The following is a 12,500-nucleotide window of genomic DNA, read 5'->3' as shown; positions in this document are numbered from 1 at the left end:
CATGCCGCCGAAATATGGGTGTCGGAGAAAACAGAGTGCCGCGCGTAACGAGGGGCGCGCGTGTTACAGAGAGATATGCCCAAACGCATGAAAGTGTACGCAGGTGTCCTAAGGCAGTTTTTTTTTTTTTCCTCATTTTGATGTCGCCCCGGCTGACGTGGTTTTCGTTTTTCCGTGCCGCCCCGGCTGACGCGGTTTTCGTTTTTCCGTGCCGCCCCGGCTGACGCAGTTTTTGCGCCGCCCCGGCTGACGCGGTTTTCGCGCCGCCCCGGCTGACGCGGTTCCGACTTTGCACTTTTTGGCTCACCCCGGCTGGCGGCCCACTCACTCGATCGCCAGGTCTGTTTGCCCCGGTGGTTCCACCGCCAGGCTTAAGCGCGAACTTTTTTTGTTTGTTTTCTTTTGATTAAGCGCAAGCTTTTTTCTTTGTTTTCTTTTGATTAAGCGCGGGCTTTTTTCTTTGTTTTTTTTGCATTCGCCCCGGCAGACGCGGTTTTTGCGCCGCCCCGGCTGACGCGGTTTTTGCCGCCCCGGCTGACGCAGTTCGGACTTAGCACTTTTCGGCTGTGCCTGGCTGGCGGCCCACTCACTCGATCGCCATGTCTGTTTGCCACAGTTTTCCCGGTGGTGCCGCACCCGGGCTCGCCCCGGCTGACGCGGTTTCGTGCCGCCCCGGCAGACGCGGTTTTCGCGCCGCCCCGGCTGACGCGGTTTCGTGCCGCCCCGGCAGACGCGGTTTTTTGCCGCCCCGGCTGACGCAGTTCGGACTTGGCACTTTTTGGCTGAGCCTTGCTGGCGGCCCACTCACTCGATCGCCATGTCTGTTTGCCACAGTTTTCCCGGTGGTGCCGCACCCGGGCTCGCCCCGGCAGACGCGTTTTTTTTTTCTTTCGCCCCGGCTGACGCAGTTTTCGCGCCGCCCCGGCAGACGCGGTTTTCGCGCCGCCCCGGCAGACGCGGTTTTTTGCGCCGCCCCGGCTGACGCAGTTCGGACTTGGCACTTTTTGGCTGAGCCTGGCTGGCGGCCCACTCACTCGATCGCCATGTCTGTTTGCCACAGTTTTCCCGGTGGTGCCGCACCCGGGCTCGCCCCGGCTGACGCAGTTTTCGCGCCGCCCCGGCTGACGCGGTTTCGTGCCGCCCCGGCAGACGCGGTTTTTTGCGCCGCCCCGGCTGACGCGGTTTTTTGCCGCCCCGGCTGACGCAGTTCGGACTTGGCACTTTTCGGCTGTGCCTGGCTGGCGGCCCACTCACTCGATCGCCATGTCTGTTTGCCACAGTTTTCCCGGTGGTGCCGCACCCGGGCTCGCCCCGGCAGACGCGTTTTTTTTTTTTCTTTCGCCCCGGCTGACGCAGTTTTCGCGCCGCCCCGGCTGACGCGGTTTCGTGCCGCCCCGGCAGACGCGGTTTTTTGCGCCGCCCCGGCTGACGCGGTTTTTGCCGCCCCGGCTGACGCAGTTCGGACTTAGCACTTTTTGGCTGAGCCTGGCTGGTGGCCCACTCACTCGATCGCCATGTCTGTTAGCCACAGTTTTCCCGGTGGTGCCGCACCCGGGCTCGCCCCGGCTGACGCAGTTTTCGCGCCGCCCCGGCTGACGCGGTTTCGTGCCGCCCCGGCAGACGCGGTTTTCGCGCCGCCCCGGCTGACGCGGTTTTTGCCGCCCCGGCTGACGCAGTTCGGACTTAGCACTTTTCGGCTGTGCCTGGCTGGCGGCCCACTCACTCGATCGCCATGTCTGTTTGCCACAGTTTTCCCGGTGGTGCCGCACCCGGGCTCGCCCCGGCTGACGCAGTTTTCGCGCCGCCCCGGCTGACGCGGTTTCGTGCCGCCCCGGCAGACGCGGTTTTCGCGCCGCCCCGGCTGACGCGGTTTCGTGCCGCCCCGGCAGACGCGGTTTTTTGCCGCCCCAGCTGACGCAGTTCGGACTTAGCACTTTTTGGCTGAGCCTTGCTGGCGGCCCACTCACTCGATCGCCATGTCTGTTTGCCACAGTTTTCCCGGTGGTGCCGCACCCGGGCTCGCCCCGGCAGACGCGTTTTTTTTTTTCTTTCGCCCCGGCTGACGCAGTTTTCGCGCCGCCCCGGCAGACGCGGTTTTCGCGCCGCCCCGGCAGACGCGGTTTTTTGCGCCGCCCCGGCTGACGCGGTTTTTTGCCGCCCCGGCTGACGCAGTTCGGACTTGGCACTTTTTGGCTGAGCCTGGCTGGCGGCCCACTCACTCGATCGCCATGTCTGTTTGCCACAGTTTTCCCGGTGGTGCCGCACCCGGGCTCGCCCCGGCTGACGCAGTTTTCGCGCCGCCCCGGCTGACGCGGTTTCGTGCCGCCCCGGCAGACGCGGTTTTTTGCGCCGCCCCGGCTGACGCGGTTTTTTGCCGCCCCGGCTGACACGGTTCGGACTTTGCACTTTTCGGCTGTGCCTGGCTGGCGGCCCACTCACTCGATCGCCATGTCTGTTTGCCACAGTTTTCCCGGTGGTGCCGCACCCGGGCTCGCCCCGGCAGACGCGTTTTTTTTTTTTTTTTCTTTCGCCCCGGCTGACGCAGTTTTCGCGCCGCCCCGGCTGACGCGGTTTCGTGCCGCCCCGGCAGACGCGGTTTTTTGCGCCGCCCCGGCTGACGTGGTTTTTGCCGCCCCGGCTGACGCAGTTCGGACTTTGCACTTTTTGGCTGAGCCTGGCTGGCGGCCCACTCACTCGATCGCCATGTCTGTTTGCCACAGTTTTCCCGGTGGTGCCGCACCCGGGCTCGCCCCGGCAGACGCGTTTTTTTTTTTTCCTTCGCCCCGGCAGACGTGGTTCCCCCCCCCCACCCCCCCTCCGTCTTTCTTTTTGTTTTTTTTTTTCGCCGCGGCTGAAGTGGATTTTTCGGTGCCTCGACGCCCCGGTAGTCGCGGTTTTTCCGTTTCCGCACGGCCCCGGCTGACGCTGCTCGGTCACAGTCGCCTTTTGTGGTGATTGCAGACTTCTTGAGCGCGGGTGTTTTTTTTTTTTGTTGTTGTTGTTGTTTTATTACGCATTCGCTCCAGCAGACGCTGTTTAGACTTTTTGTTTCCTCTTTTATCCTGCGACGAGGTGACGAGGTTTATTCGGTGCCCCGCCGCCCCGGCTGAAGTGATTTTTCCTGTCCCGTGCCGCCCCGGCTGACGCGGTTGGGACTTCGCGTTTGTTCGGCCGCCACGGGTTTTGGCGCACTCGCTCGGTTGCTTGTTGTTGCCACTTGTTGCGAACCCAGGTTTCTTGAGCGAGCGCGGGCGTTTTTTCTTCCTTTCTTTCTTTGTTCTATGTGTTAGCGAATCGGCCTTTAATATCACACGAGGACTCACAACCAACAATTTTCAGTTTGAAGTGTAAAAAATCTGCAGGTGTTGACGTAACTGACTTGCCCCGTACCCTTGAGTACATCCATGAAGTTCTCGTAGTACTACTAAATCGCATTATTCCAAGTGGAGAAATTCCCATAAACTTGCAAACCTCTACACGAAAATCGGTGCGCGTGATAAAGTTGAAAATTATCGTCCGATATCAAATGTGCCTTCTATAACACAAATTCTAGGAAAAAAAAAAAAAAAACACTTGTTCGCCGTTTTCTGCGCCGTGACTGGCAGCACTCCGGCGAAGCGAAACGGGGTCGATTCGAGCACGATATCGGCGTCTTTCGACGTGCTCGCCGGCGACCGTCGCACGAGTACGTCGCACGAGCGCGTCTGCCGGGGCGCCGTTTGCGAAGCCGACGCAAAAGTGGGAACCGCCGCTCGGATGATCGCCGCTTTCGGCAGAGTGAGTGTTGGCACTCCGGGGAAGCGAAACAGCGTGAATGCGCCCACGAAATCGGCGTATTTTGAAGTGCCCGCCGGCGACCGTCGCACGAGTACGGTAAACCGCGTCAGCCGGGGCGTAGTTCGGGACGCCGACGAAAAAGTGGGAAGCGCAACTCGGATCTTCGCCGTTTTTGCAGGAGTGAGTGGCGGCCCTCCTGCGAGACCAAGAAGCATCGATTCGTGCACGAATTCGGCGCCTTTCGACGTGATCGCCGGCGACCGTCGCTCGAGTAGGGCAAACCGCGTCTGCCGGGGCGGGCTTCGGGACGCCGATGCGAAAGTGGGAAACGCTGCTCGGATGTTCGCCGTTTTTGGCCGAGTGAGTGCTGGCACACGGGCGAAGCCAAACGGGGCCGATTACGGCACGATATCGGCGTCTTTCGACGTGCCCGCCGGCGACCGTCGCACGAGTACGGTAAACCGCGTCAGCCCGGGCGGAGTTCGGGACGCCGATGCGAAAGTGGAGAACGCCGCTCGGATCTTCGCCGTTTTTGGAGGAGTGAGTGGCGGCACTCCGGAGAAGCCAAGGAGCGCCAATTAGCGCACGATATCGGCGTCTTTCGACGCGCTCGCCGGCGACCGTCGCACGAGTAGGGCAAACCGCGTCTGCCGGGGCGGGGTTTACGACGCCGACGCAAAAGTGGGAACCGCCGCTCGGATGTTGGCCGTTTTTGGCAGAGTGAGTGCTGGCACTCCGGCGACGCGAAAGAGCGCGAATGCGCCCACGAAAGTGGCGTATTTGGACGTGCGTGACGGCGACCGCTGCAGGAGTACGAAAAACCACGTCAGCCGGGGCGAGCGACACACGGCGGTCTGGGTGCTTATCGCTGCTATTATAGGGGCACCCCGGCAGACGCAGAAAAAAAAAAAAAATTTTCGACCTTCTTTTTTGCTGGTCGAGCTCGGGTAACCCAGGTCGCAATGGGAGCCGCGCACGAAAGCGGCGTCGCGAGACGCGTTCGCGGTCGCTAGTCGCACGAGCTCGGCAACCGCGTCAGCCGGCGCGGAGTTCGGGATGCCGACGGCTAAGTGGGTACCGCTGCTCGGATGTTCGCCGTTTTTGGCCGAGTGAGTGCTGGCACTCCGGTGAAGCCAAGGAGCGCCAATTCGTGCACGATATCGGGGCGTCTTTCGACGTGCCCGCCGGCCACCGCCGCACGAGTACGGCAAACCGCGTCTGCCGGGGCGGGGTTCGCGACGCGTACGCAATAGTGGGAACCGTCGCTCGGATGTTCGTCGTCTTTGGCCGAGCGAGTGCTGGCACTCCGGCGAAGCGAAACGGGGCCGATTCGGGCACGATATCGGCGTATTTCGACGTGCTCGCCGGCGACCGTCGCACGAGTACGGCAAAGCGCGTCTGCCGGGGCGAGGTTTGCGACGCCGACGAAAAAGTGGGAAGCGCCGCTCGGATCTTCGCCGTTTTTGCAGGAGTGAGTGGCGGCCCTCCTGCGAGACCAAGAAGCATCGACTCGCGCACGATATCGGTGTCTTTCGACGTGCCCGCCGGCCACCGCCGCACGAGTACGGCAAACCGCGTATGCCGGGGCGGGGTTGGCGACGCCGACGCAAAAGTGGGAACCGCCACTAGGATGTTCGCCGTTTTTGGCAGAGTGAGTGCTGGCACTCCGGCGAAGCGAAAGAGCGCGAATGCGCCCACGAAAGTGGCGTGTTTGGACGTGCTTGACGACGACCACCGCAGGAAAACGAAAAACCACGTCAGCCGGGGCGAGCGACCCATGGCGGTCTGGGTGCTTATCGCTGCTATTATAGGGGCACCCCGGCAGACGCAAAAAAAAAAAAAAAATTTTTTTCGACATTCTTTTTTGCTCGTCGACCTCGGGTGACCCAGGTCGCAGTGGGAGCCGCGCACGAAAGCGGCGTCGCGAGACGGCTTCGCGGTCGCTAGTCGCACGAGCTCGGCAACCGCGTCTGCCGGGGCGGAGTTCGGGACGCCGACGGCTAAGTGGGAACCGCCGCTCGGATGTTCGCCGTTTGTGGCCGAGTGAGTGCTGGCACTCCGGCGAAGCCAAACGGGGCCGATTCCGGCACGATATCGGCGTCTTTCTACGTGCTCGCCGGCGACCGTCGCACGAGTACGGCAAAGTGCGTCTGCCGGGGCGGGGTTTGCGACGCGTACGCAATAGTGAGAACCGTCGCTCGGATGTTCGTCGTCTTTCGCCGAGCCAGTGCTGGCAATCCGGCGAAGCCGAACGGAGCCGATTCGGGCACGATATCGGCGTCTTTCCACGTGCTCGCCGGCGACCGTCGCACGAGTACGGTAAACCGCGTCAGCCGGGGCGGAGTTCGGGACGCCGATGCGAAAGTGGGAAGCGCCGCTCGGATCTTCGCCGTTTTTGGAGGAGTCAGTGGCGGCACTCCGGTGAAGCCAAGGTGCGCCAATTCGCGCACGATATCGGCGTCTTTCGACGTGCCCGCCGGCCACCGTCGCACGAGTACGGCAAACCTCGTCTGCCGGGGCGGGGTTTGCGACGCCGACGCAAAAGTGGGAACCGCCGCTCGGATGTTCGCCGTTTTTGGCAGAGTGAGTGCTGGCACTCCGGCGAAGCGAAAGAGCGCGAATGCGCCCACGAAAGTGGCGTGTTTGGACGTGCTTGACGACGACCACCGCAGGAAAACGAAAAACCACGTCAGCCGGGGCGAGCGACCCATGGCGGTCTGGGTGCTTATCGCTGCTATTATAGGGGCACCCCGGCAGACGCAAAAAAAAAAAAATTTTTTTCGACATTCTTTTTTGCTCGTCGACCTCGGGTGACCCAGGTCGCAGTGGGAGCCGCGCACGAAAGCGGCGTCGCGAGACGGCTTCGCGGTCGCTAGTCGCACGAGCTCGGCAACCGCGTCTGCCGGGGCGGAGTTCGGGACGCCGACGGCTAAGTGGGAACCGCCGCTCGGATGTTCGCCGTTTGTGGCCGAGTGAGTGCTGGCACTCCGGCGAAGCCAAACGGGGCCGATTCCGGCACGATATCGGCGTCTTTCTACGTGCTCGCCGGCGACCGTCGCACGAGTACGGCAAAGTGCGTCTGCCGGGGCGGGGTTTGCGACGCGTACGCAATAGTGAGAACCGTCGCTCGGATGTTCGTCGTCTTTCGCCGAGCCAGTGCTGGCACTCCGGCGAAGCCGAACGGAGCCGATTCGGGCACGATATCGGCGTCTTTCCACGTGCTCGCCGGCGACCGTCGCACGAGTACGGTAAACCGCGTCAGCCGGGGCGGAGTTCGGGACGCCGATGCGAAAGTGGGAAGCGCCGCTCGGATCTTCGCCGTTTTTGGAGGAGTCAGTGGCGGCACTCCGGTGAAGCCAAGGTGCGCCAATTCGCGCACGATATCGGCGTCTTTCGACGTGCCCGCCGGCCACCGTCGCACGAGTACGGCAAACCTCGTCTGCCGGGGCGGGGTTTGCGACGCCGACGCAAAAGTGGGAACCGCCGCTCGGATGTTCGCCGTTTTTGGCAGAGTGAGTGCTGGCACTCCGGCGAAGCGAAAGAGCGTGAATGCGCCCACGAAAGTAGCGTATTTGGACGTGCTTGACGGCGACCGCCGCAGGAGTACGAAAAACCACGTCAGCCGGGGCGAGCGACCCACGGCGGTCTGGGTGCTTATCGCTGCTATTATAGGGGCACCCCGGCAGACGCAGAAAGAAAAAAAAAAATGGGGACATGGCGTGCGTCACCGTGCGGCTTCGCAGCGTTGCCGAAGTCGCCGAGCCCTTCGACTGAGCCGAACGGCGGACAGGGAACGTTGGTCGGCCGTTCTAACCTGTCGGTGCCACGCCGAGACGTCGTTAAGGAAAACCGCGTCGTGGGCCTCTACGACGCCGTCGAGTCGTTGTACGTTTGGTGTCCAGCGTGTCGGCGGCGAGTAGCGGACACGTCGTTCACGACTTCGGTCTTTCGCAGTCGACGCGAACTTGCGGAGAGTCGTGGTGCCTCACGTTTTCGGCAGAAACCGCGGCGGAATTTTCCCGTGCGTGCGCGCACGACCTCGGTGCTGTGCCGTCAGCGTAGTGTTGCACAAACTCGTGGCCTACCCAAGGTGCGGTACGTTTGCGGCCGTATCCTCGGTGGGAATTTCGTGAGTAGGGTCGCAAATTCTACGACCTCGGCGGGTTTGAGAGCGACGTAGACTTGTGGCACGCTCAACATGCCACACGTTTCGGGGCACACCCGCGGTGAAATTTTCTCGAGTACGCTCGTATTAGGGCCCAAGGAGGTCTGGGTACTTATCGCTGCTATTATGTGGGGGTTCTCGTGAGCGGCGTACGCGAAAGCGACCGGGTGTCTGATATGCGGCGGGCTTCGGCCTCGTCAAGCGTGTCCTCGGGTCTGCTCCAGGGGAATCCACGGCAGTCGTCTGCAGCCTCATCCGCTTGATGCGTTAGGGGCTGGTTGTCGGACGGTGCCGTTTTACCACGATATCGAGGTGTGTTCCGTGTCGTCCTCGGGCGATTCAGATGCGAAAGCGCCGAAGACGCGGGCGTGACCCGTCGTCTGGCGGCTTTGCAGTCTCGGCTCCGTTGCTAGTTCCGGCCGGTCCACCGACAGTGCAGCGGGCTTGGGCAACCCGCACGGCGCGACCGAGTCGATGCAACGAAAAAGAGCGAGCATGAACGTGCTTCTTGCCGCACGGCTCCCACTCGTCTTTCGGGAAGGTTGTGCCGTAGCGAGCTCGAACGCCGTCATCTCGGAGTGCAAAATAAGCGTGTTGGGGCGCCTGAAGGTGGCCTCCGCCGCACACAGACTGCGTCCGGCCCGCCGAGGGCGAGGACGGACGCGCAGTCGAACGATTACCTGGTTGATCCTGCCAGTAATCATATGCTTGTCTCAAAGATTAAGCCATGCATGTCTAAGTACATGCCGAAATAAGGCGAAACCGCGAATGGCTCATTAAATCAGTTATGGTTCCTTAGATCGTTTCTTCCTACTTGGATAACTGTGGCAATTCTAGAGCTAATACATGCAGTGAGCCTGGAGCCCTTTGGGTAACGGGTGCTTTTATTAGACCAAGATCGATCGGGTTTCGGCCCGTATTGTGTGGTGACTCTGGATAACTTTGTGCTGATCGCATGGCCACGAGCCGGCGACGTTTCTTTCAAGTGTCTGCCTTATCAACTTTCGATGGTAGGTTACTTGCTTACCATGGTTGTTACGGGTAACGGAGAATCAGGGTTCGATTCCGGAGAGGGAGCCTGAGAAACGGCTACCACATCCAAGGAAGGCAGCAGGCGCGCAAATTACCCACTCCCGGCACGGGGAGGTAGTGACGAAAAATAACAATACGGGACTCTTTTGAGGCCCCGTAATTGAAATGAGTACACTCTAAATCCTTTAACGAGGATCAATTGGAGGGCAAGTCTGGTGCCAGCAGCCGCGGTAATTCCAGCTCCAATAGCGTATACTAAAGCTGCTGCGGTTAAAAAGCTCGTAGTTGGATCTCAGTTCCAGACGAGTAGTGCATCTACCCGATGCGACGGCTCGGACTGAACATCATGCCGGTTCTTTCTTGGTGCACTTCATTGTGTGCCTCGAGATGGCCGGTGCTTTTACTTTGAAAAAATTAGAGTGCTCAACGCAGGCGAGTCGCCTGAATAAACTTGCATGGAATAATAGAACAAGACCTCGTTTCTGTTCTGTTGGTTTTTGGAATACGAGGTAATGATTAAGAGGGACGGACGGGGGCATTCGTATTGCGGCGCTAGAGGTGAAATTCTTGGACCGTCGCAAGACGAACTACTGCGAAAGCATTTGCCAAGAATGTTTTCATTGATCAAGAACGAAAGTCAGAGGTTCGAAGGCGATCAGATACCGCCCTAGTTCTGACCATAAACGATGCCAACCAGCGATCCGCCTGAGTTACTCAAATGACTCGGCGGGCAGCTTCCGGGAAACCAAAGTATTTGGGTTCCGGGGGAAGTATGGTTGCAAAGCTGAAACTTAAAGGAATTGACGGAAGGGCACCACCAGGAGTGGAGCCTGCGGCTTAATTTGACTCAACACGGGAAAACTTACCCGGCCCGGACACTGGGAGGATTGACAGATTGAGAGCTCTTTCTTGATTCGGTGGATGGTGGTGCATGGCCGTTCTTAGTTGGTGGAGCGATTTGTCTGGTTAATTCCGATAACGAACGAGACTCTAGCCTATTAAATAGGTGCGGGGTTCCCAGCACCTTACAACCTTCTTAGAGGGACAAGCGGCTCCTAGCCGCACGAAACAGAGCAATAACAGGTCTGTGATGCCCTTAGATGTCCGGGGCCGCACGCGCGCTACACTGAAGGAAGCAGCGTGTCTTTATCCCTGTCTGAAAAGACTGGGTAACCCGTGGAACTTCTTTCGTGATTGGGATAGGGGCTTGCAATTGTTCCCCTTGAACGAGGAATTCCCAGTAAGCGCGAGTCATAAGCTCGCGTTGATTACGTCCCTGCCCTTTGTACACACCGCCCGTCGCTACTACCGATTGAATGATTTAGTGAGGTCTTCGGAGCGATGTCCGGCGCGGCCTTTCGGTTGCGCCGGTCTGTTGGAAAGATGACCAAACTTGATCATTTAGAGGAAGTAAAAGTCGTAACAAGGTTTCCGTAGGTGAACCTGCGGAAGGATCATTAACGGATTGTGAAGGGTGAGCGCCTCAGCTGCGTCTGCGCCCGACACTTTCTGCCGCTGACCCCGTTTGGACGCGGGGTCGGCTTTTCCCCACGGGGCTGCCTGAATGTGGAGCGGCACCCCGTGACAAATTGTTGCGCCCAGCGGACGCCAACACCGCGACCTTGGACGGTCGGCCAGGTGGCGGACGCGGGTACAAACGGCGCAACGCACTCATAGGTCGGCTTTCGACCCGCCACTGCACCGTGGCTCGAAGCGCTCGAAATGCGCGACCCGACCGCTGCGGGACCGCCTAGTACTGTAAACAGGAGCGGCGGAGCGCGAACGGCGAGTCGTGGTTACGTCGGTAGAAGGCGAGGCTGCGCGTTCCCGAAACGCCAGCCGAGTGCCCTCCCGACCGTTCGAGCGTGCAAGAACGAGACCCGACAATCGCGCGGCGACTGCCAAGTACGAGAGGAACGGCACAAGCGTCGGCGGTCGGTCAAGGAACTGGCGATGTGACGGGTCCGCTGTGCACCAGTGCATACCGTCCCGCCGTCCGCGGCAAGCGCCTCCGCGTCCTCGGGTGACGGAGGCTGCCGGTCGGTTCTTGCAGGCGAGGGATCTCGCTGGCACCGGTTCGCGTTGACGCGCGGCCGGTCATGGCACGGCGATGCGACGGCCGAGGTGCGCAGTACTCGATGGAGGAACCGCACGCTCCGATGACCGTCCCGCCCTCCGCGGCGTATGCGTACCGACCGTAATGGTTGCAGCAGCGCCGGCCGGCTTTTGAATTCGCCACACGAAACACGGTGCGAGATCGCGGTTAGGGGAGCGTCGACGTTGCCAGGCGTTTTGCTTGCTGCCGAGGGAAAGGCGGCACGGCCACGTCGCGCTCGTCGCGATTAGCGGGTCTGCGCGCTTTGGGAAGGTGCCGCAACGACTTGCCGAAAGAGGAAGCACGGAAGAACGAGGGACTTGGACGTCCCGACAATTGAACGCACTTGCGGCCAGGCCCTTGCTGGCTTCGTTCTTCCGCCTCGAGTAGGCTCGTACGCGGCTCCGGCGCCGAAAGTGGTCCTTGGCACCGACTTCGGTGGACGTGGGAAGTGCCGCGCAAGTACGGCGCGCCTGGCTCCACCTGTTGGCTAAAGTAGGCAGCCGGATCGGCATTTTGGTGTGCGGTGGCAAACCGTGGATGCGAAAAAAGCTTGTGCGATTTCGTGGAACAAAAAGCGGGGGTCCCCCTTTTTATGCGGAGGAGACCGACCCGCCCGCCGTGGTGAACCGCGACGCCACGGTAAAAACGGGAGAGGCTTGTCGATGGGACCGTGCATCCCGCGCTCCACGGAGGCCGGGAGGCGGCCGCCCGAGGAAATGTGTAGCCGTCGAGGCCCGCATCTGCGTGCACTCTTATCCAAATGGGTGTACCGCAGGCATTTTCTGGTTAGGCGGGCCAATGAGAGCGAGCACACAACGATACCTACGGGTCCGGCTTGGAGAACCGGCTTCGACGCCTCCCGAGTATTTATAGAGGGGTGGACCACGAAAGCACTCGCAAGTAGCGGAAGCGAAACGCCGTCCGAAACACACCGTTTGCTCGATTTGCGGCAGCCGAAAAAGGCGCGGCAGAGTTTTGGAGTCCAAGCGTGCGCTGAAAAGCGCCCTTCTTGGCCACTGTTTGGCCGAGTGCCAGAAACGTTTGGTTTTGACTGTACGGAATTGAACAAACACTTTTTCACGACTCTAAGCGGTGGATCACTCGGTTCTCGGGTCGATGAAGAACGCAGCCAGCTGCGAGACTTGGTGTGAATTGCAGGACACACTGAGCACTGATTCTTTGAACGCACATTGCGGCCTTGGGTCTTCCCTTGGCTTCGTCTGTCTGAGGGTCGGATCACATATCAAGAGAGCCTTCGGCGCACAAGGGAACGTGAGCCGTCGACTCGTTTTGACCGCGTCGGCAACACGGACAGCACGCTGAACACCTCACAGCGAGCGCCAACAGCGGCCACTCAAGGGCGAGACGGTGGCGACCGTCGTGCCAGAGCCCAACCGAAACGGGGGCGACCGACTGCATTGAGGATGT

General features: G+C 60.6%; 2 non-coding genes across 2 annotated transcripts; both read left to right on the top strand.

The window, feature by feature from the left end:
- The first annotated feature begins 8,619 nt into the window (after positions 1-8,619).
- On the top strand, positions 8,620-10,434 carry LOC142793008 (small subunit ribosomal RNA). The gene has a single exon (XR_012891372.1). It is a non-coding gene; the product is annotated as a small subunit ribosomal RNA (ribosomal RNA).
- Positions 10,435-12,153: 1,719 nt separating this feature from the next.
- LOC142793016 (5.8S ribosomal RNA) lies at positions 12,154-12,306 on the top strand. The gene has a single exon (XR_012891379.1). It is a non-coding gene; the product is annotated as a 5.8S ribosomal RNA (ribosomal RNA).
- Positions 12,307-12,500: the final 194 nt, after the last annotated feature.

This window comes from Rhipicephalus microplus, unplaced genomic scaffold (assembly GCF_043290135.1).
Source record: "Rhipicephalus microplus isolate Deutch F79 unplaced genomic scaffold, USDA_Rmic scaffold_267, whole genome shotgun sequence".
Lineage (NCBI taxonomy): Eukaryota > Metazoa > Arthropoda > Arachnida > Ixodida > Ixodidae > Rhipicephalus > Rhipicephalus microplus.
Note: the sequence above shows the minus strand (reverse complement) of the source record. Positions and strands in the feature narration are given on the sequence as shown.